This window comes from Plectropomus leopardus, chromosome 18 (genome assembly GCF_026936395.1).
Source record: "Plectropomus leopardus strain MGB_pleo_1.0 chromosome 18, ASM2693639v1, whole genome shotgun sequence".
In the NCBI taxonomy this organism is placed as follows: Eukaryota; Metazoa; Chordata; class Actinopteri; order Perciformes; family Serranidae; genus Plectropomus; species Plectropomus leopardus.
The window spans coordinates 30,063,280-30,086,634 of NC_142193.1; the positions used below are offsets into that span (position 1 = coordinate 30,063,280).

The following is a 23,355-nucleotide window of genomic DNA, read 5'->3' on the forward strand; positions in this document are numbered from 1 at the left end:
AAGAAAAAATGATTAAAAAAGGGCAAGAAATTAGTGAAAAGTACAAAAAATTAAATTATTGAACAAACAAACAAAACACAAAAAATAAAAACAAAAGAAGGAAAAAAAACACCTGAAAAAAACGTTAACAATTATAATAACTTTGTAACATAATTTTACATAATAATAATTATGATAAATATAAATATAGTTTTCCCTATCTTTTTAAAAATATTTTCTAAATTTACCAATATCTTGCAGTTTATTAAATATTTATGATTAAAATGCTTGTTGCCTTTTTCCCACGTATTTGAAAGAAATCACTCAAATTTGCTCAGGGCTCCAATGTTGAAATACTAATAGAATCAAAATCGTGTTATTTTTGAGTCATATTTTACACGGTCATACAATTAACAGATGTACCCGCCAAACTTAAACCTGCATTTAAAAAAAAAAAGCAAAAGCTCAGAAGGCCTCGGCTGTGGCCTAAAATCCAAAACACTGCTGCGTCATGTGATGGTGCACATGGTAATTACATGTGGCTACAAAACAACAAAATTTCAGGGCCTCGATGCTGTGGCTCATTGTGTGTCAGGAAAGTATTCTAAAGGAGCAATGCTTTTGTTTCGCTGCAAAAAGGGCGAGTGATTAAAGAGGCGAAAGATGGCAGTGTTTTTTTTTTGGATCCATTATGAAGCATGTAAAGTGCTCAGTGTGAAACCTCAGGCTCGTCCAGATCCTCAGGCATGAGAAGCTTATTCAAAGCCTCCTGCTTTCTGGTTGCCTGAAAAGCGTTTATGTCATTCTCTGACCTTGATGAGACGGCCAAGATATTAGAAAGTACATACTGCAATTTTCCTACACAATGATTCTCTTTGGATTTAAGTGCAATCATCATAATCCCTCTGTTAGGAGTCATAGTGATGATGACCAGCAGCACGCAGAGGCGACGGTGCAGAAAAATCAGATAAACCTTTGTATTTTCTTGAATTTTAAAAAAAATGTGTGCAGCGAGATAATTTGAAACATCCTTTTGATAATGCGTGACGTTTAAAGTTCGCTTTTTTCCCACTTGGCTCAAAGGTCTGTCCTTATTTTTTACTAAAAAAAGGAGCGCCCACGGTGAAGAGAGTTCTCAAAAACACTGCTCTTAAGCTTTGTGCTGACAACAGGGTGAATAGTCCCTTTTGTAAAAGACACATTTGTAAAGGACCACGCAGCTCTGTGCAAACTGTCACGCTGTTTTGATCATAACATTAATTGTTTTCACGGGCAACATTTGCTTTGCCAGACATGCAGGTAGATGGAAAATTGGTGTGATGCAACTTGTACCACCCAAAAATGTAATTACTTTATGAAGATTTAATAAAAATTGCACTTAAGGGGCATCTATTGGCAGAAATGGAACATAATAATTCATATCTATGTTTTCATTAGTTTGTAACCACCTGAAAATAACAATCATTTGGTTTTCTGCCATGTTGTTTTCACAAGAGACCAGAACTGATGCTGGATCTGTTTAAGGCCATTTTCACGTCTCCCACTTTGTTCTTGTAGACACTTTACACTCCGGAGAAGCTTTAGTTTGTTTGTAAATCCAACACACTGGACCTTTGAGATATCAATTGTGGTACAGGCTATAACTGTTCTGCAGCAGTAGGCAGCATAGTTTTTTTAATCGGGCTCATTTTCTCATCACGCGCGCCACAGTTGTTATTTAACAATATCTCTTTAAGTGCAAAGTGATGCCAACTTTGACTTTGGTAAGAAATAAATCACTAAGGGTGGAAAAAGTTTCCAGGAATTAAACTTGAGTTAAAGCAGTGATTCTCAAACTCTTTGGTCGGGAAAGTTTTAAGGTCAAGGCCTGGATATGGATCGGTCAGTTCCCCACTGACGGATTTTTAGTTAAACGCTTCTTTGCCTAATGTCGACGTACCGCTTTGTAGCGTCGCTGCAATACAGAAATCACTAACTTAAATACAGTAAACTGAAAACTTGATACTGAGGGCATACACTTTTATTTTTTAGAAATATAAGGTGGTAATAACATTACAACAACTTTTCTCTTCTTGCTCAGTAGAATTAAAACCATTTCAGATATTCAGAATCATGGATAAATAGTATTTTTTGACAGCGCTACCACTCGCCATCGGTTCTTAATACATGAAAGAGTTTAAATTTCCAAACATAAAATCAGTGTTGGATGATGGTGTTTTAAGTAGGGTGGCATGACATAATTTTTTTTCGATAAATATTATACTTGCAAATTTTCTGTTTCTGAGGGGGAAAAGCATATTTTTTTACATGATCATGGCTCATCAAAAATAATTCCAGTTATCACTTCAGAAGGAAAAAACTCGCAGCTGAAAGTTATTGCGTTATGGATTGAACAGTTATAACAACATCAGGATATTATTTTTTTTATATTATTTGCCAATTTATTACAATATTGGGTTTTATTACATTTTCCATCAGGTGTGAATTTAATCACATTCTCAGGAAATTATCACAAAATTGGGCACCACACAATTTAACGTACACATTTCATTTTTATCATCATAATTTATTTTTTTTTTTTTCGCTGCAGAGAAGCCTCAATAGCACAGCTGTGGCTAATAATAAGGAATTAACACCTTCAGATATCTTTAAAAGTTGTATTTCTCTAACAGAATCTTAATCTCAACTGTCTTCTGCTTTTCGGTGCATGTGCTAATGAATCAGTAGCATGCAGGACTTCTTCACAGCAGCTTGAAGTACCTTGTTTTTGTACTATCATGTAATATACTGTGTGTATTTATAGTAGAAAAGCCAGCTGTCTTGGGCGAGTTGGACGAGTTTGTTTGTTCTCTGAATTGGAGATTTGAGTGGGGAGTTTTTGAGAAGATTTCTTATCTCACCGGGGGGCCTCGAGGGGGAGGGAGAGGGAGTCAACTCAGGAAACACTGGGCTAAATATGAGCTCTTATTAAATTTGCATAGGAGAAGAGAAAGCAGTGTACTTTTCTTTTAATTTTGACATCTAGTGGAAAATCTCAAAGCTTTTTAAACCAGATGGCAGAGTTTCAGCCAAGATGTTAATGGAAAATACCACATATTTTTCCCAGTATTTGACATCATCAAAGATGTGCGCATCAGTGCCTGTGTAATTAAGATTAAACTAAATATTAATCTGTGAAGTGTGTTTTAGATTTTAAGTGTTTTGCTCAAATATTTCAAAGCCTAAAATGTACCTTCTCAGTTCCCCTTCTGTTTAGCACGTCAATGCTTTTTATGGCATCTTATAACTTCTCTGCAGAAGTCACTGTGCTCCTGAAAGTCTGGCCTTTTTACGTTAACCCTTTAGGGCTAGATTTAATGTCACACACACTCATAGCGCTCTGCGCACAAAATGCACCATTCATAATCCAGCTATAAAAAATATTCTACACTAATATGATTTTCTACTTTTAATTCAATAATATTTTAACCAACACTAGATGGAATTATATCAAATATTAATTAATTTTCTGAATTTTAAGCCTTTAAATGCCAGGTTTTTGTCATGATGACTTTATGTTTTTAGATGAAAACACACATGCACACAAAATAATGCTTTATTCATTATACTACATGCAGAGTAGATTTTTTCTATCATCACAACGTTGCGCAATGTCAATGATTAGCAGTGACATTGACTGTGACAGTGTACACTGTGGAAATAGCATGTAATTTCTCCATATGCCAAATATGGTCAAAATGACCTCATCAGGTGGAAAATAGTCAAAATGACAAATTACAAGTCAAAAGCCCTGAATGACACCCAGAAATAATACAAGTCATGTTTTTTCTGATCAAAAATGTCAGTTTGAATTGGTTTCAATGGGGCATTTTTTGACCTGAACAGTCTGAATGTAACTATTTAGTTTCCACAGTGTATTTTAGACTTATTGTAGGAGCTGAGCTGCAAATTCACTGATTACACTCAAATACACAATCTGGACTACATTTAGGACACATGCATGAACACAGACAAAATTATCACTATAACTTAATACTTAAGATTCAGTGGAGGAAGCTTTATTTTGGCACTCTGCCTTGGTGAAAAAGGAGTTTTTTTTCTGGAGCCTAAAACACATAAACAGCACACACCGACAGATGTGATACCATTATTTTCTCCATAATAGACAAAGCCACATCTTAGTTTTTGATGTTTAAAATCTACATTGTCACACTGTATCATGTAGCCAACCACACCAGACATACTATTCATACATGTGAAGTCAAGAAAAAAAATGACTATGATTAATAGATTTATTTAGGGATGTAGAAGACAAACAAGGGTTAACATATAGAAACAGACTTTGGTGCCCAGCAGTGCTGCACAGAGTGGCTGCAAAATAAAAATATATTCATACATCCTGGCCTCACATATTTGACCCAGCGAGCAGCTAACATACTGTAAGTGCTCAGCCAGAGGAGCTACAGAAAAAGCCTCACAGGTTATTTCTGGACTGAGACTGAATCTGAAATGGGGAAGGAGAGCCTGCACGAATGTTGCCTCCAGCACCGGCCACATTTCATCTGAAGCAATTGTCGGGCTGCTTTGCCCACAGGACCTGTGCTTTTTTTTTTTTTTTTTTAGAGAGACCGAATGAATTGGCGCGATGTTTGTCAGATTCCATCCCCCTCTCCGTTTCTTTCATCTTCTTTTATCCTGTTTTTGTTCCTCCTCGCAGTGCTCATACATTAGTCTCAAGTCTGAATGTTTCCCCTCAGGTAACTCGTGAGAGACAGGATGGGACAAGCTCCTGTCGTTCACCGAAACACACTCATATGCAGGCTGACCCAAGCTACGCCTTATTTTGCATATTTTAACATATTTTATTTAACTTTCAGGTTGCAGGTGAAAGCCATTTTGGCAATCTATTGTGACTCATTTTTGATTTTTAAAGTAGTTTTCATATCCCATTAGTTTTTTTGTACATATTGTGGCACAAAGTAGTAATTTTTACTGTTTTGTGATAAATTATTCTAAAATTTTAATTGGCAGGTCTCCAAAGTGCTCCAAAGATTAGTCATTGCATAGGTGTTTGTGGTGTGTTTGCTATCTTTGTGGCTGCACCTTTTTTTTTGTTGCATTAGTTAGTTACTTCAATGACATAAACATATAAACCTACACAACCGGAGCCAAGTGGCCCAATTTTTTTATAAAACATATGCAGCTTAGCAGCAGATGACCCTGAGATTAGCAATGAATTAGTGCAAGTTATGAGACAATTAACGAAAAAAGAAGAAAAAAAATATTTCTGGATATTTTACCCTAGTTTTTTGACAGTTTTCTCATATTTCTCTCTCTCTCAAGTTACAAGAAAATTACCTAAAAATAAACCCAAAAAAAAGAAATTTTATATTTTTCGTTATATTTTTTTCTGTTACATATTTTTTCATAAAAAAATTATTATTATATATAATGTTATAATGTTTTGTTGGACATTTTTACCTTTTTTAGGTAATGTTTTTATCACCTTTTACTAATTTCTAGCAATTGTAGGACATTTCAAGTTGTTTTTTCTCCTGTTTTTCAAAATAAGTCAAACCAGTTTGCAGGTGTTTCAAAGATTTAAATGCTCGTAAAAAGCGTCTGAACACTGAACAAGAAAACCGTGTCGATCCAGGTTTCAAAGGGGTTAATAAAACCACACAAGTTTGTCTGCCTCGCTCACTATCTCACTTTGCTCTTTGCATCCTGCTTTGTCGGCCAGTTGGACCTTTTGGTTATGCAACAGCTGTTTAAACATCAATAGCACTAAATTCCTCTCTCAATCGACAACATAATTAAAGAACACACTGGAGAAACAGATCGGCAGTCACATACAGAGTAACAGCTCTTTATTACAGTTCGCTTCAGACCTGCGTGTTGCTCGCAGACGCATTTTGAGTCGTGGATCTAAAAGAAAAGTCCTCTGAGGTTGTCTGTGTTCATAGTGGCTCCTTTGCTTCCATCAGCAGCGCTATCTGTCTGCTGATACTAATACTAAGCAGCTCCGCTCTCGGGACAAAGGGTCCCTCTCATGAGCGAACGAGCCCGCGTTAAGGCTTCGCTCGAGTCTAAACTGTCAGTAAACCGTTTTCAGTATCACTGGGAGGTGGCGGCTGTCTCCGGAGGTCACGTTGGCACAGCGGAAGATGTGTTTTCACTTTCTGTCCTGCTTTCATTCACAGTATCACTACCTCTCACCACACGTTTTGTGCTGTGATAAATTGTTGTAAAAATAGGCACTATAGTGTGTCGTTATCAACATTACATTCAGTTTAAAAAGATGAAAGGAAGTCCGTGCGGTTTGATATTGTAGATGCAGGCTCTGGTCGGGCGATATGACGGTTATGTACCACGTGACAGTCGAAATGTGTCCACAGATTTGCACTAGTGCTTAAACTGCCAGAGCTGTTAGTGGCAGGCTATGCAAAGCTGGATTCTTGTGTGAGTTTGTTATTTTTAATGTGGTTTTGTGAATGCTGCTACCTCACAAAGTAACGTCATTTGTGCAGACACTGTAACCCAATCACCAGAATAATTGTTTGCATTTTATGTTGCAGCAAACAACTTAAGTTACATTTAAACGTTGTTATGTAGCAGATACATTTAAACTGTATTTCTCTATGTTTACAAAATGCTGTGGTTAAGGTGTTGATGTGGAGTTACGATGACACACAGCTATGGTTAAGAACGACATTATACCAGCAGGAAACACAGTGGCGTCTCGGTAAACAAACAAATACAAAAAACAAAACAAAAAAAATCAAAACTTTTTGTGGCATCATCAATACAGAAAGCACAGCGATGTCTTTGTAAAAAAAAAAAAAAAAAAACACTATCACAGCAGGAAACACAGTGATGTCTCAATAACAATCAGTTACAACAAACAATCATAAAAAATAAAAATAAAAGTCCCAATTTTTGTGGCACTATCCCAATAGGAAACACAGTGATTTCTCTTAAAAGAAAACAAAAAAAAAAAACCAGTTCTGCTGTTTTTGATCTCACACAGTGGTCTGCAGCTCAGCAGGTGTCACACCATCCTCTCCACCTCCCGATGACAGTCACCTTATATTCTACGTCACTTTAAAAATGATATTTTGTGCATTTCATGCACAAATGCAATGTATCCAAAAATGTACAATACAGAGTCAAGCCGTAAATACAGAAACCTGTATTGCATGAAATTATTGTTCTGCAGTTTTGTCTCATCTGAGGCAAGTTTGTTTGTTTGTTCCAGTTAAAAGATGGAAATAATACAATGTGATGAAGTGCAGTACGGCTATTTTAAACCATTTCTTTATAACTTTACAGCACAGCTGCAGTGTCATGATATTTTTACTGTTGCCATGATATATAAGTACACACACTGTCACAGAAGATATTGGTCATATCGCCCATCGCTATTTTCGGCTATCAAGTCTGATCTCCACCACCACAGTTGGGTCCAGTCTGAGTGACTCACCAAAGCTGAAGCCCAAAATATTAGGCAGCTCCAGCTCTGGCTCAATGCCACCCAGCCACACAGAGGTTTTCCTCCTCGTTTCAGTAGCTTTTAGAAAAGACCTTTTACGTAAGCATTTATCTAACGGTCTGCCACCGAGGGGATCAAGAGGTGGTTTTGGGGACATGAAATCCTGTCGTGTCAAACTATTTAATCATCCCGAATGCTGACTGTTATCACATGTCAAAATACACACGATAGGAAAAATAGCAAATTCTTTATGAGAATTTCCCTTAAAACCAGAAATCCAATTAACCCTTTGAAACCTAGACTGACACATTTTTTCTTGCGTTGCATTCAGATGCCTTTTGCAAGTAACCTTGTCCACAGAACTATATATCAAAATTACGTATGTATTTTCTTGCAGAATTATTAGAATTTTGAAGCATTTTTCAGGTCATTTTTGTTAATGCCTTTGTGCATGTTTGTTTTTTTTTTTTTGTTTTGTTTTTTTTTTAAGTTTTCAGTTACCTGTTTTGTTTTTTTTTTACTTATTTATCTTACTATTTTCCAGTATTTTTTAATCAAATTATTATATTTTTTCAAACACCTTTTCTAGCGTTCAGTGCCTCCTGTTTTTTTGGGGTTTATTTTTTTTGTAATTTAAACATGCATTGTATGCATACGGGAGATATGCATGTTTGTCACAGATCCTGTAGTATTTTTAGCGGCACACACACAGATTAGAAAAAAACAATTAAAATACATTAAATCAAATTAAATACAATTAAATTAAATAAATAAATTAGATTAAATTTAAAAAATATATAAATAGTAGTAGTAGTAGTAGTAGTAGTAGTAGTAGTAGTAGTAGAAATAATTTAAAAAAAAAACAAATCTATGAACAGTTAGAGTTATCTTTTCTCAAATGTCCAAGACAGTTCTTCCTTTATATGTTGTATATTTTTCTTCTTTAGCTACTCCTGTTTTCAACAACAATATTATTAAGTCCTTTGCTCAGTGATATTGTAAAAACAGCTCAGCAGAGAGCATTAAATAGAAGAAAGGCGGCCCATATCGTCCAGTAGTTTTAAGATATGTAGTAATCAGGTTCCACGACTGCTCTGTGTCACTGTGACTCACAGCTGCTTCACCAGACCAGGCTCCCCTCGAACCTGCCTCCTTGAGTCACACACCAGCATCAACTTCTGTCATCTGCCAGCTCATGAAGCAAACTGTCACAATTTAACAGCGACTCCAACCCTTTTCACCAAGTCAGACGCATGAAATGTTTCATAAAAAGTCCCCTCTCTTATAGTTAAGTGTGTCTCCTTCCACTTTACATATTTCTTTTGCTCGTTTTTATCAGTAAATGTCATACCGAGCTGTTGCAACTACCTTCCTGTTTTATCTTTACAGACAGTTTCAAGTTGTTTAACTGTTTTCACTTAATCTGAACGCAGAGCTGGATTTGCAGTCTTAAGTTTTGGATACAAGATTGTTAAAAAAAGAAAAAGAAAGAAAGCATTGAAGCGTGGGCTTCTGTCTAAAGTGTCTTACATTACATATTTGCATAATGCAGACTGGTTCCGTTTCACAACGTGATCTTCCATCATGCGTGGACAAAAAAGGGGAAATTGTTGCTGGCGTGTGGAAGATCTGTCAGTAAATTTAACTGTACACTGTAAGATTTGGACTTTTTGTGACTTTTTCTTTTTTTACTCGTGGGCTTGGTCTCGGTTGGTTTGTGCGACGATGAGGACTACACACACTTTTTAACATTACAGCCTTATGTACTGAGAGTTAGAGAGTGTTTTAGAGGTGCAACAGCAGGGGAAAATCACGTTTTCCCCCTCACTACTAATATTGTACTAACACGATTTATTTCAGGGAAAATTAGTTGTTAGTGGAATAGTTTTAGATGTGTGACGAGAAAAACATCCAAAAATTTGTTCTAAAAAGAAAAAAGGATTATTAGAAAAATATGACTGTGCAGAAACTATATTTATAATTATAATACTTTTAGATTTAAAGTTATGTTTCGGGGGGGGGGGGTTAAATAAATAAATAAATAAATAAATATGGATAGATATATGTATGTGTGTGTGTAAGAAAAAAACCCACAAGAAAATGAACTAAAAAAAAGGTACTAAAATTAAAATATACTTACATATACATACGTGAGTGTGTGTGTATGTGTATATGTACGTATATATGTGTATATATATAGTATTTTATTTTAGCTGTTTTTAGTTCATTTTCTTGTTTTTGTTTTTTTTGTTGGGGTTTTTTTGCTTATTTTCAGGTAATTTCCTTCAAAAAAATTTTACTAATATTTTGCACATTTTTGGGCCACGCCTTGTTCAGTTCCTCATTGCCTTCTCCTTATGTTTTTGAAAGAAATCAAACCAATATGCTCAGGTTTCGAAAGGTCATGTGACTTTTACCAAAGCATTTAAAAAAAGAGCGGTAGGACACTTTAAAATCATAATCACACTGTTTATTCTTAGCCCAGGGCCCAGGGTATTCTTAGGCCAATTTAGCCCCTTTTCTCTCTCACACACACACACACACACACACACACACACACACACACACACACACACACACACACACACACACACTTTAAACCCGGGCTTTACCTGATCCCAGGGCTGTGTGATTCACTCTGTCCTTCCTATAGCCCCGGGTTAAATGTCTGTTAGAACATGTGTAACTGCTTTCAGACTGCAAGCAGCAATGGTTACATGTCGCCATGAGCAGGATTTAATGTGTGAACGGTGCTGAGATGTCGCCTTATTTTACCTTTTTCACCTGTTGTAAACAGTGGAGACTTTGCTGTTTTGCTGTTTTGTTTTGTGCTAAATGTTAATGGTTGTTGTGTAAATATTTTCTGAAAACTATATGTTTTTTTAGTTTAAAAAGTTAGCCCTTTTTGGTTAATACTAGTTACTGTTGTTACGTAGACAAAAGAAACGTGCGCTGATGATATGTTGTTGCAGCTTTTATCCGTGTGTTTAGTGTATTTTCAGGGATAACCCAACAAATCTCTGCTCTGGTGCAGGGCTGTCAATTTCCCAAAAAACTACCATTTATTGCAAAAATGTTTTTATACCTGCATTAGGTGGTACATCAGGCGATTCAAAAAAAGCCATATTTCACAAAACTGCATTGGAAACACTTTTTTAGTCTTTTCTAGGTCACATGATGCTGTGTCTATGAGCTCTTCAGTAGGAACTGGCTCCCTCATGATGCAGCAGGAGCTACAAGAGCTGTTATTGCATCACATAACTCTGAGAAAGTTTTGAATCCACACTTCCTCTCTGAAATCGTGGACTATCAGCTTCCAGTAATCTCTCATACGTGGCCACTCCCACGTATAAGGGGCTCGCCTTTCCATTATGGCTCCATAACGGGCCTGCGTGGCCTTGGATTGTAAATAATGACGGCTAGTTTGGTGGCTGCAATAGAAATAAAGCTGCTGATGTTTTGAACATCCATCACCATGCTTCTTGAAATGTTACTGTGAGCGGAGAGGCCGTATAGCATCACTCGATGGGAATGCAGTGATCTCGCAATTGTGCTTTATTGATATTTTGAAAATATCCCTCAAGTTATGCGCAAATCTATATTGAAAAGCGATCCCAGCAGTACAGTTTGCCACTGTCGTTACAGCTGTGGCCTGGACTCTGACATCTACGTGAGTTAATAGTAGTATAGTTTTTTTTTTTTTTTTGGTGAGGACGTCCCTTAACAGCTCCCCTAGCTTTGAGCTAAGTGCAGTGTGAAAAGAGCTCTATATGGATGCACATGTCGCATAAGCATAATTTAAACAGATCAGTGCATAGTACCTGGTCTTATCATGATCTGCATTGATATGTTTGACCACCTTCATAATCAAATCAGCTGTTTTTAATGCTTATCTGAGTCTTTTCTGCTCTTTTTCTGTGTCTGGAGGCGAAGCAGCAGACATGAGGAGGACACAGAGTCTGGCCATTGCCCTAAAGCACTGTACACTTGTTCTCATTTCCTCCTTAAATAAATAAAGATTAACAGCCCTGCGCGCTGACAGAATTAGCTCCCATCAACAGATCTTTGAACTGTGCCCATATAGCCACAGATCTGCCTTTCCACCTCGTTTCTTCTTCTTCTTTTTCTTCTTCAAACTGCTGTTGACAGTTAAAGATCATTTGTTATTTGAGCTCAGTTTGAGACACACGGCTCTGGCAATATTTTATACCAGCCATTAATGAAATACTGCGCCATAAAACTCCAATTTAAAGTCACTCCAGGAACTCAATGAGAGCTTGCCAATGGATTACCAATAGAGCCGAGGTAGAATATTAAGACACTCGGTCAGTACAAGAGGTAAATGTCAGCTCACAAGAGATGAAATATTTAATTTATGACAGTATTAAGAAATTAAATAATCAGTCACAGAAATTGCAAAAAGAAACATAAAGCTTGTATGTAGTATGTTAAAAATGATTTATTTTTTTGTGATTTTTTTAAACTCTAAAAACATAGTGACATCATGACAAAAACCTGGCATTTAAAAGGTAAAAATTCCAAAAATTAATGAATATTTGATTTTAATGATTAGGCCTTGATGTGGGTTAAAAAATTAAACTCAATGAAAGTCAAAAAAATATATCAATGTATAATGTTTTTGTAGCCCAAGTTTGAAAAGTGCATTTGTGTACAAAGTGGTATTAACATGAATGTTGCTCCTAATCACTGGCACATCACAGGCTGTGATAATAATTTTTAAAAAATCTACTTTGCATGTCGTATGCTGAAAATAATTTAATTTTTGAGTTTTATTTCATCCAAAGATATAGTAACATCATGACATTTAAAGGGTTAAAAATCTGAAAAATAGTCAATATTTGATATTTATTATTAGGAGTCATTATGGTTAAAAAAAATAAGCTCAATGAAAGTAGAAAATCATATTAATGCATAATATTTTTAACACTTTTAAAAAAAAATGCATTTTGTGCACATATCGATATGAGTGTGTGTAGTATCAAAGTGGGCTTTAAGGGTTAAAAAAAAAAGTGTTTTCCCACAGAAAGACAGGATTGTAACCACCTCCACCCACTCATCCTGCTTCCCCAAACTTTTTATTTGCAGCCCAGAGTCAAAGTTGACTCTGTGGTAAAGTTGTCTAGTCTGTCCCAACATCAGTGTGTCCTCTGTATCTGCATGTGCTTACGTTAATGCCACAGCTTAGCTGTTTTCACATCCTGTTTGATGTGTCTTCCCACCCCCAGCAACTTCCTGTGTCTCCACAGCGAACTCCAGCAGCTCGACAGCGTGCACGCTGCAGCACTGAGCTCACACAGGAACCCGGCCCTCTTTTACTCTCACAGTCAGAACTGAATCGCAATAAAATCGCATTAAAACGATTCGCCCTCGCCCTGTGACAGACATTTTGTCGTCCCTCTTCAGGGGTTAAAACGTGGAGGAAAATGGTGCTTTTAGCCGCTTGCTTCGACACTTTGTCTTAATGCCATCCACCCCTCCCCTGATTAATGGCTCCCTCATCGCCTATTAGTGCTTCGGTATTGATTTCCCCTCCTCGTCCACTTGACCGCTGAACAGAGGAAGAGTTGTATCAGCGCTGCTTTGCGATGCCTGAATGTCTAAAAAAAAAAATCCAAACCTCACTTGAAAGAGACATCATTAAAGCTGCGACCCCAGATCCAAATCCCACTGTTAGATTTTTCCTTTCCTCTCTGAGTTAACCCTTTAAAAACCTGGATCCACGTTGGTTTTCTGCTACTATGTTCAGACGCCTTTAACAAGCATTTAAATGTGAGAAAATTGTTGGGATTTTTTTCACAAACAATATTGTATCAAGAAAACAATATTTATAATTATTACAATTATGTATTAAAAGATAGGTGACAGGAAAATATAGATAAGAATATTTATATATATTTATTTATTTTAGCACTTTTTTGAGAAGAATGTATTTATAATTATTAAAATGATGTATTAAAAGATAGGTTACAGATGAATTATATATTAATATTTCTATATATTTATTAATTTTATTTTGTTTAGATTAGATTTTCTTTTCTTTCTTTTTTTCTGTTAAATTCAGGTCATTTTCTTGTAATTTTTTTTTTTTTGGCTTTTTTTTGGTTTCCATGTTTTTGAAAAGAAACCCAGCCAATTTGCTGATATTTCAAAGGGTTAAAGTCAGCAGTGGTTTTGTGCAGATTCCTTGGCCGTCTAAAGCAGCAGCGAGTCTCAGATCTGAAGGGTCAATAAATCGCTGCTATGTTGCTCATTGTGCAGTTTTTGTTACAGCAGAGATTCACCCTACTTACTCTGCCAGAGGCCCTGCAGGATCCCTCCGGAGTCCAAGACTCTGTGTGCTCACTTCACATTTGCATATAGGAGCAGACTATTTTCTAATTAAGTGCTGGATCTCTGGAGAGAAAGCTTAGATAAGTACATTTCTCTGACTCAGTTATTTCTCTGATTAATTCACACAGCGTGACCTTGTTAATGTAAGAACATTTTTAAAGGCTCTGCGACGTATAGCTGCAGGACATTTGGCCCATAAGGAATGCAGGTATTAAAGGAAGTATTTAGCACAAAAACACACAAAAGACAAAGATATTATCAGTAGTGATACAGCGTTTTAGTCAACCAATGCTGCAACACACTGCCGCTGGGGTTGCTTTTGTCGTGTTCGTAACCTGGATTAGGATTGGATTAGGATTTTCATTAGTAAAGCAGTCGTAGCCAAAAAGATGAGAGCCAGGAGAGAAAACATAGGAGTGTATTTTCAGGGCCCTGAAACGCCACGCCAAAGGTCGGCTGTCGGTCAACGAGAAGCCATCAGTTGCAGTTTCAGTTTATTTCTTTATTTTTTAAGTTTTTATATCATTTGTAGCAACAGCAATGTAAAATAGGAAAACTATTCTTAATATAGTGTACACTTAAATTAATGTTGATTTTTTTTTTTTTTAAGATGCTTCCTTTTTTGGGGGCTAGAATATGCTTTGTCCACAGCTACCAGACTCCTTTGAAGGAAACAGCACTGAAACCGATGTCACCAGTTATTGATAACTGTTGAGTGTTTCTATTTGAAAAACATGAAAAAGAACACAGAAGGACCTGCCCGTTAAACTGGGAGCGGCGCATGTCGAAATGGGAGAAATCCCTCAGATTGGCAGTTCATTGGACAGAAAGCTGCAGCTCCATCTGTGCCCAGAGTGCACTCTGCTACGCTCACTCTCCGAGAGTGAGAGTGTTAAATCAGTAACCGTATTGTATATATTTCCACACCTCTCCTAATAAACGATCCATCTTAAAAGATAGAAAATGTATACATGGCGGTAGATGTTTTAATTTGTTGCAGACTGCCAAAATAAGTATATATGCACTATATATGTGGTATTTTATGTCTCCATCTGCCGGTGAACCATCACAATAAGAATATGATGTTAATTTAACTAAACAAGAGACTTCTGCACGGAAATTAGTTAGGGAGAAAAGTGGATATGTCTATCAGTTATTGGCCAAAGGAGTAAAAACAAACACTAATGTGCGTCCCTAATTATATTTGTAGCCATTGAGCTTTTTAGCAGAAACAGTTTGTAATTGCACGTGCTTTTGTTTGCTTGTAAATATTGCTTTTTCAACATCTGGTTGTGTTATTAACGTGCAAACTGGCTGACTAATGTCTTGACTTTGGGTGTTGGGCTTTTGGTTTCCGCCTGTGAAGTACAGACTCACACCACCTGATGCCACGGAGAGATATTTTGTTTTTTAAGCAGCTGGTCATTGGCTGTAGTCTTTTGGCCGAGATAGACAAGATAAAGGGATGCAACGGTCCTCCTTCATCACCACTTCTTCTCTGACGTCAGTTTGGCGTGTCTGGGCCTCAAAATAGCACAAACAGCAACAGCTCTCTGCTGGTGACACCACTGCCAGCATGCTGCTGTTCACGAGCCCGATGGAAGGAGATGTGAAAACAAATACTGCCTTATCTTAGTAATGGAGGAAAGTGTGTTTGCATGAACCTTTTCCTGCCTTTCTGCATGTTCAGTGTGTTTGAGGCATCAGCTCCAAGTCAACATACAGCAGCAGGTCCAGCAGTTTACTATTTTTATTTGTCCCAGCGACTTCCCGCTTTGACCTTATAGCTGCCCAACTGGGCGAGGTTTAACATGTCAGCACGCTGCTGCTGATGCTGAAGTCGAAACCGGCTCTCTTAAATTGATTCTCTCTCCTTCAGTACAGGTGATATTAACCCTTTGAAACATGGAAATAAAGCGATGAACAACAAAAGAAGAAATAATAAACTAAAAAAAGCAAAAAATTAGAGAAAAGTACAAGACAGTTACCTGAAATTAGCTTAAAAAACAGTTAAAAAACAAACAAATTACCAGAAAAGTGTTTGAAAAATCTATAATAATTTTGTAACATAATTGTAAAATTGTAAATATGATTATGATACATATAGTTTTTCCCTATTTAGTATTTTAGTATTCTATTTAATATTGTAATTCTCTAGATTTACTATAAATATTTATAATTAAGTTGCTCATTGCCTATTTTTTTCCATGTATTGAAAAAAGTGATCTATATGTTATTTTTGTTTCATATTTAAAATAGCCATACAATTTAAATAACTAAAATTATTATTTTTAAAAACCTAAACAAATCACACAAAAATAAAAACAAAAAAATAGAGAATAATTTTATAACATAATTTAAAAAAATTAATTATGATAATGATAAATATAGTTTTCCCTTGCTTTGTTGTTTTTTCAAAGACATTTTTCCCTAGCTTTTTAAAAAAGATTTTCAAAATCTATAAATTTCTTGTAATTTGTAGATAATTTGTCGCCTACATCCTTTTTTCCCAATGAAATTGCACCAGTTTGCTCAGGTTTTATAATGTTTAAATACTTGTAAAAGTCGTACAAAAGAGAAGAGAAAAGTTATGTCGCTCCAGGTTTTAAAGGGTTAAGGCACTTGACCGAGCTGTGTCAGAAATCACTTTGTCTTTCACTCTCTCATGACTCCCTTTATAATAGAAAGTTGCTGTATTATGAGCAGCGAGTTGGCATTTGCAGAAACTAATAATGATTTGGTGCCAGGTTTTATGACCGTAATTTTCATGTTTATAAAATACGGTTAACTGCAGTGTGGAGTTGTTAGCAAGCAGTTGCACACATAGATACACTATGACTTTTTTGTTTTGTCGTTTAAGTTTAGGAGAGCACTAAAAGTGCATTAATTGTATACTCAGTGTTGGTCACAGACAGTAAACATACAGAGATTTCAGTGTTTGTACGTCTCTGTGGTTAAGGCACATGATTATATAAATCTTTCCCATCTGGACTCAAAGAACCTCTTGGTATTAAGCCCAAAAGCAACCTTATAGCTTATTACAAAGCAAAGACGAGCTGAGGAGGGCGGGGAAGTTTTCGTATGGCGCGGTAAAGCATACTGTACATAATCTGCGAAAAGGTGGCGCTAGGATGACGTTTTCGTAACCAGGTTGAAAGTCAGACACTTCCTGTTGACTCATTGATCAAAGAGGTGATGCATGCAGTTGTTTCATTTTACTGGGGGAAAACTGGGGCAGAGTATCGATAATATCCAGTATCAAGTAAAATCAAAACTTGTTTTTTTACCGACATCTGAAAAAAAAACTACTAATGAGGGTTTTGATGCGATGTGGTCGGCCCACGGCTGCAGCAGCTCGAAACTTTACAGTCTGCGGTGAAGAGAAGCCGAACACGGTGCATTTGCTGAGATGTCACCAAAACATTGAAAGTGTTGTTCTGCTACCTGCATGTGTTGTCTTGTGGCATGTTACCGATAGCTCACATTCACATGATGGATATCAAATAAAGAAAGAAAAAAATTGACTTTAAAGAAGTATTTCACTTCAGATAAGATGGTATTTTCATAAAACTGCACCATCTCTGCAGTAGAAAGATGCAAATACTTTTAAAATTTGGTGATACATGACCAAAGAAAACCAAGATAATGGACGCTTTTAGCTCAAGAGGTTAAAAACCTATAACTTTCACAGTGCATTGTGCCGAACCGGACCAAAAAATGCTCCTCCTGGTGGGTGACGTAATGCAAAAGTGTCTGTTTGACACAAAAAAAGTGGCCGACTGGTGCTAAATGTAAGATAAAACATGTCTCGGAAACATTTTAGGTGAAAAATATGCAACACAGTAACAGAATAGGGTTTATATTTGATCAGAGCTGCATAGTTTTACTGTTCGATCTCTGTGATTTCGACTTGTCTGTTTTCACTGAGCAGGAAGTGATAAGGAGCCCACTTCCTGTTTGCATACTCTCTTTATAACAGCTAAACAGGGCACTAAAATATGTGGTCCTCTAACTGTACTGGTATTGGTAGTGGTTTTGTCATTTTTTATATTACCCAGGTGGGTTTTTGAACTTCTTTATCTTTTTAAAACCTAAACCAAACCCTCAAAAGCAGGAATTAGGACGACTCCGATGTTTTTAAACACAGTGGCTGGACATCAACATCTCAGCAGATGTCAGTGTTACCACTAAACTTTCTTAAACAACTTTCGCATTATTTCTGACATCTCAAAAGAATTTTTTTTAATTGGAAAGAAAAAATGAAACAAAACCTACAAAAAACAACAAAGAAATTACCTGGAAAAAGTGCTTATGAATTATAATAATTCTAAAACATTATAAATATTGTTAAAATAATTTTAAAATCTACTATTTTCTTGCAATTTGTGGAACAGTTCTTACCAATTTGGCCAACAACTTGCTTACAGGTTTAAATTCTTGTGAAATGCATCTGAAAGTACCACAAGAAGTGATGTTGCGTCGGGTTTAAAAGGGTTAACCGAGTAGCAGGTGGCACCTTGTTAGGTAGCCGCGGCTGCGAAAGCGATTTGAGTGGTTTGGGAAGACTAAAAAGGCGCCACTGCAAGTCTGCTTAGCATTTACCACTAAAAAGAGGAGGGAGAGAGAATATCTGCACTACATGCAGGTTAGATGTTGCATCTAAAAAAAATCAAACCTGCAGTGCAGCGTGGGAATGAAAAGCCAACGCTCTCTGTCAGTGCATCGACGGGGCATCACTAAAAGGCGTTTAGCTAGCCAGCGACCGCAGATGGAGCTCAGTGCACAGAATAAAACATAGCTAGCTTGGCTGCTCTGAAAAAGACATGCCCTCATTTTTTTGTGATTTGCCCCTGAGGAGTTTTCCTAAGCTGATCACAAGGAGTGTGATTCTTCAAAGTGCTCCTCTGTCTTCCTCTTTCTCTCTTTTTCTCACAGCTTCTGTCGCTCTCTCGCACCATCCATCTCTTTCTCGATCAGTCCTCTTTGGCTTGTTTGTGCCTCGTGTTTCGCTCTTCGTCTCTCGCTGCTCTTCCTCTCTGCAGCAGTGTTGAGTCAGAGAGCTGTAATTAGATCTCACTGCTTCTCATCTCCACATCACTCCCTCCTGATGTGCCATCAAGTCACCGACGGCTGTATTTAAACCAAAAGTTATCATTCTCCCTCTCTCTCTCTCTTTTTAACTTTTTGCTCAGCTCTAGTTTGCAATCTGAACTGGATATGAGTGAAAAAAATTGCCCAGAAACTGAATGTTTAACTCTTTAAAATCTAAGGGGATTGGTTTGACTTCTTTTGGAAAACATGGGAAGCACAGGAAATTATTTTTTAAAAAAAGTAACAAGTGAATTACCTGAAAATAGAGGGTGAAAAAAAGTGAAAACGAAACAAAATAAACCCCCCAAAAAACAAACCAAAAAAAAAGATAAAAAATTTTTTCATCTAATTTTAAATATGTGGTATTAATAGTTATACATATAATTTTCTGGATATTTTCCATAATTTAAAAAAAAAAAAATTCAGGTCATTAAGGTTTAGTTTATTTAAGAAGGGACAGTGCAAATTAATAAATACACAAGGTAAAAAGACGAAGATATTTTTCATCTGTAGTCCCTTGGCCAGAATTTTACAGATTGCTCCCGAAAATACAACAAATCAAAAGAACAAAGAAATAGGTTTTCAAAGTTTGAAATATTTATCTAAACACAACAGCAAGATGCCGAAAAAAACAAATAATCAGACAAAAAATTAAGATGACATGCAATTTTGTTTTTAAAAGAAAGGAATATAAAAATTTTAAAAGCATTATAAGTGGTAGCGGCATACGTACGTATAGAATGACATTGCAAAACAAGCAGGACATATAAATAAGAGTTTAAAAAAGAGTTCAGTGCTGTCATGTGTAAGTATTATCTTGTCACTTTTTAATTTAATTTAAAAAATGTAATTTCATACATTTTTTGTGACATCTCTTGCTTTTTTCCTTCATGTTTACCAAAGAAACCAAACCAACATTATGTTTAACCGAGAAGGTGACGGGTCGTCAACTTTTGGCTAACGCTGCCGTGTTGTTGTGTGCCACGCGTGTGTGTTTGGTTAATCTCTTCAACAACAGCTGGTAAAGCCGTGCATTAGCATCAGACAGCAACAATCTAAACGCTCTATAACTGCAACAGTTGTCCTTAAATGCACACTCTTGTCTAAGCTGTCACATCTGTTAACTGCACTACAGATTTTCTCGCTTTTTTTTTTTTATTAAAAGCTGAAGTCATTAGAGGGCATTGCCAAAATAAACTGCACTGAGGGCTCAAGCTGTGGCAAACAACATGATGTTAGTGAGGATCCTCCTCCCCCCCTCGAGCTGCCCGAGTCAAATTGATGTCAAGAGGAGAAAGGAGAAGTGGAGTGTGTGGCCAAAATTATCATTCTGTTTCAGTTATCACACTGAGGCCGTTAATTGGAGTTTACCACCCATCTGCTGTGGCTGGTGGCTTCATTTTTTCAGGCGTTATGACTTTTTTTTTGTAAACGTTATGGACTGTGTGGTGCATTTTACGTGCTTTTCATTCTTCTTTTGGCCGTGTTCATGCATATGGCATAAACTGTGGCAATGTTGTGTATTTTAGTTCAATGCTGGATCTATAGTTTGCTACATGATGCAGTGGGACAATATAGATTTTAAAAACGAGAAACTAAGATATGGCTTTGAAAACATTAATTGTACCACATTAATCAGTGTATGTTGATGATGTATTTTAATGTGTAGACTCCAGAAAAAAAACCTTTTTACACAAAGGCAGAGTGCCAAAATAAAGCTTCATCCACAGCGTAAGACTGAATTTTAAGTATTAAGTTTAAGTGATCATGTTTTGATAATTTTGGCTGTGTTCATGCATATGGCATATATTTTGTGTGTGTATTTTTGTTAAATTTTGGAATTTGCAGCTCAGCTCCTACAATAAGTCTAAAATACACTGTGGAAACTAAATAGTTACATTCAGACTGTTCAGGTCAAAAAATGCTCCATTGAAACCCATTCAAACTGACATTTTTGATCCCACAGCCATCAGAGCAGAAAAACAGGACTTGTATTATTTCTGGGTGTCATTCTGGACTTTTGATTTGGAATTTGTCATTTTTACTATTTTCCACCAATTAGATCTTTTTTTTTTTACTATATTTATCATATGGAGAAAATACATGCTATTTCCACGAGCTGCACTGTCACAGTCAATGTTGCTGCTAATCGCTGACATATCTCAGGCAAATGAGATCATCAGCAAAAAAAATCTACGTTATATATGTAATGTATACATGATAATAATATAATATATTGAAAATAATTCATTTTTTGTTTTTTGTTGTTGTTTTTTCATTTAAAAACATAGTGGCATCATAAAAAAGAGCTGGCATTTCAATGGTTAAAATTCTGAAAATTAATGAATATATGATATTTTTGATTTGGACTGAAAAAATGGACGCAATAGTCTAAAAGATGGTGACTTTATACAGCGCTTTTATTTTTTTTTTATTTATTATTGCAGTCCACTCTTTCCAGCTTTACCTGTTTTGTTGATGTCCTGTAGCTATTTTGATAAGTGTGTTTACACCTACAGCAGTGGGGGTGTTGTTACTTTTATTGCCTCAAGTTTGAGAACAACTTCTGTGTGAGAGGTTTAATGTGTATATATATATATATATAATATATAAGCAAAGCCATGTCCTCTGCCTGGCATCCACGAACACTGAGTTCCCCAGAGGTGTGTTGTGCTTTAAACCTACAGTTACCGCTCATGAGGGAGGCTCCCCGTGTGGTGATGTCCTCAGGCATTATTTTAATTACACGAGTGTCACAAGCTTTAATTTACTGGAATCCAGTATAATCTCTTTTCTCTGTGTCTTTCTGCGTGGCGGTGGCGTTCATCGCCTCCCCGCTGGGAGCAAAAGAGGTCAAACTCATTTTGACGGCTTTTGTTTTTTGTTTTTTTTTTTCTAAAGCTGTTTTGTTAAACAAAGCAAAAAGTGGACGAGTGTGACTCCTCACCTCTCGCCCCAAAGACGCTGGGATTTTAAATCTGCCGCTCCGAATTCATCAGTCCAGCGTGGATGTCAGGAGAAAGATTCTTCGGTACCAAAATTAGGGGTCGACGGATATTGTTTGTAGGGTTGATACCAATTATTAGTACTTTATGAGACTGATAACCGATTTTTAGAACCTATTTGCATTTACAGTGAAGATGAAAATAACAAACGCCTTTTTAATTTGGCTTTTAATTGTTTATTTATTGACTGCTTATTTATACATTTTAGTCTGTTCTACGAGATTCCTTTTTTTTGTAAATATTTTTAACATTTGTATCTATTATCTGTTATGTCATCCTTTTATTTTTACACATTAATTTTAAATTTAAATGTTATTGACTATTAAGAGTATTTTACTCATTTATTCATTAATTTTGATATTAATATTTAATATTTTATTAATTAATATTATATTTATTAATTTTTATTTTTTATCGATTGGTTTTATCGTGCCTCTGGTGTTTCCGCACTTGTAGTAGTGTTTCTTCAGTTCCTGTTTGTGTGTGTGTGTGTGTGTGTGTGTGTGTGTGTGTATTGGGGGGTGGGGCGGGTAAGTTTTGGTTTTCTTGGCTAAAGCACTTTCTGTTACAGTTCATCTGTAGGACTTAAAACTAAAACATAACCTACATTTTTTTGCACAGACTCGATCTCACAGTCCCTGCACGCCGTTTTAGAAACTGTCGTGTTCAGGGAGTGATTCAGCTCGTCCCCTGTGTACGATCTGGTGCCACCACAGGGGTCACCCTGCTGCCAGCGCGTCTAAATACCAGCCTCAGAGTCCTATTCCTGCAGCACATCCACTCTTTGGATTTGACTTTGCATATTCCCAGGTACACTGTTGCAGCTGATAAATGTCTGCGGTTTGATTAGATAACCAAACAGTGTTTGATGTTGTCATGGCTGCCGTCTGGTGTGCAAACAGGCGGCAGGAGGGTCTCTATCGGTTTCATTAAAATCGGCTGCAGACCCAACAGGCTTTGGCCTCCGAGGTTCTGATGAAGCTTTAGCTCGTCTATCTGTCTGACCTGCCGCACGCTCAGATTAACGCACACTCCAGGGTAATCCCCGCTCCTGATTTATTGCAATCCCGTGTGGACTGTGCAGACATGTGGTTTATTTAGCGTCTTGTTTTTTTCTGCCCCCGCTGTGTACCGCTCTCACTACCTCCGTCTCCTGCGAGGCAATGCTTAGTGACTATGTGCACCTTATGCAATCATGACTTCTTGAGCTTTGTTATTTCTTTTATCCACGGACTTACTGTTATACAAAAGACTTTCTTAGTGACATTCAGTTTTAGTTGGCATGGAAAGGAAAAGTAAGGATTTGGATGTAATCTTCTTGTCACTTACACCACGTCCAAACCAAAGCAAAGAACCAGCAAAAATCTGTTACCCACAAAATTTGATTCTGTGTTTTGGGATATCTGACGATCATTTTATGTGCCCTTTCTTTTACCC

The 23,355-nt window shown here is 36.6% G+C and overlaps 1 protein-coding gene across 1 annotated transcript in view; it reads left to right on the forward strand.

The window, feature by feature from the left end:
* Positions 1-23,355, forward strand: part of grb2b (growth factor receptor-bound protein 2b) — a 52,995-nt gene that overhangs the window by 3,834 nt on the left and 25,806 nt on the right. The window lies entirely within an intron of this gene.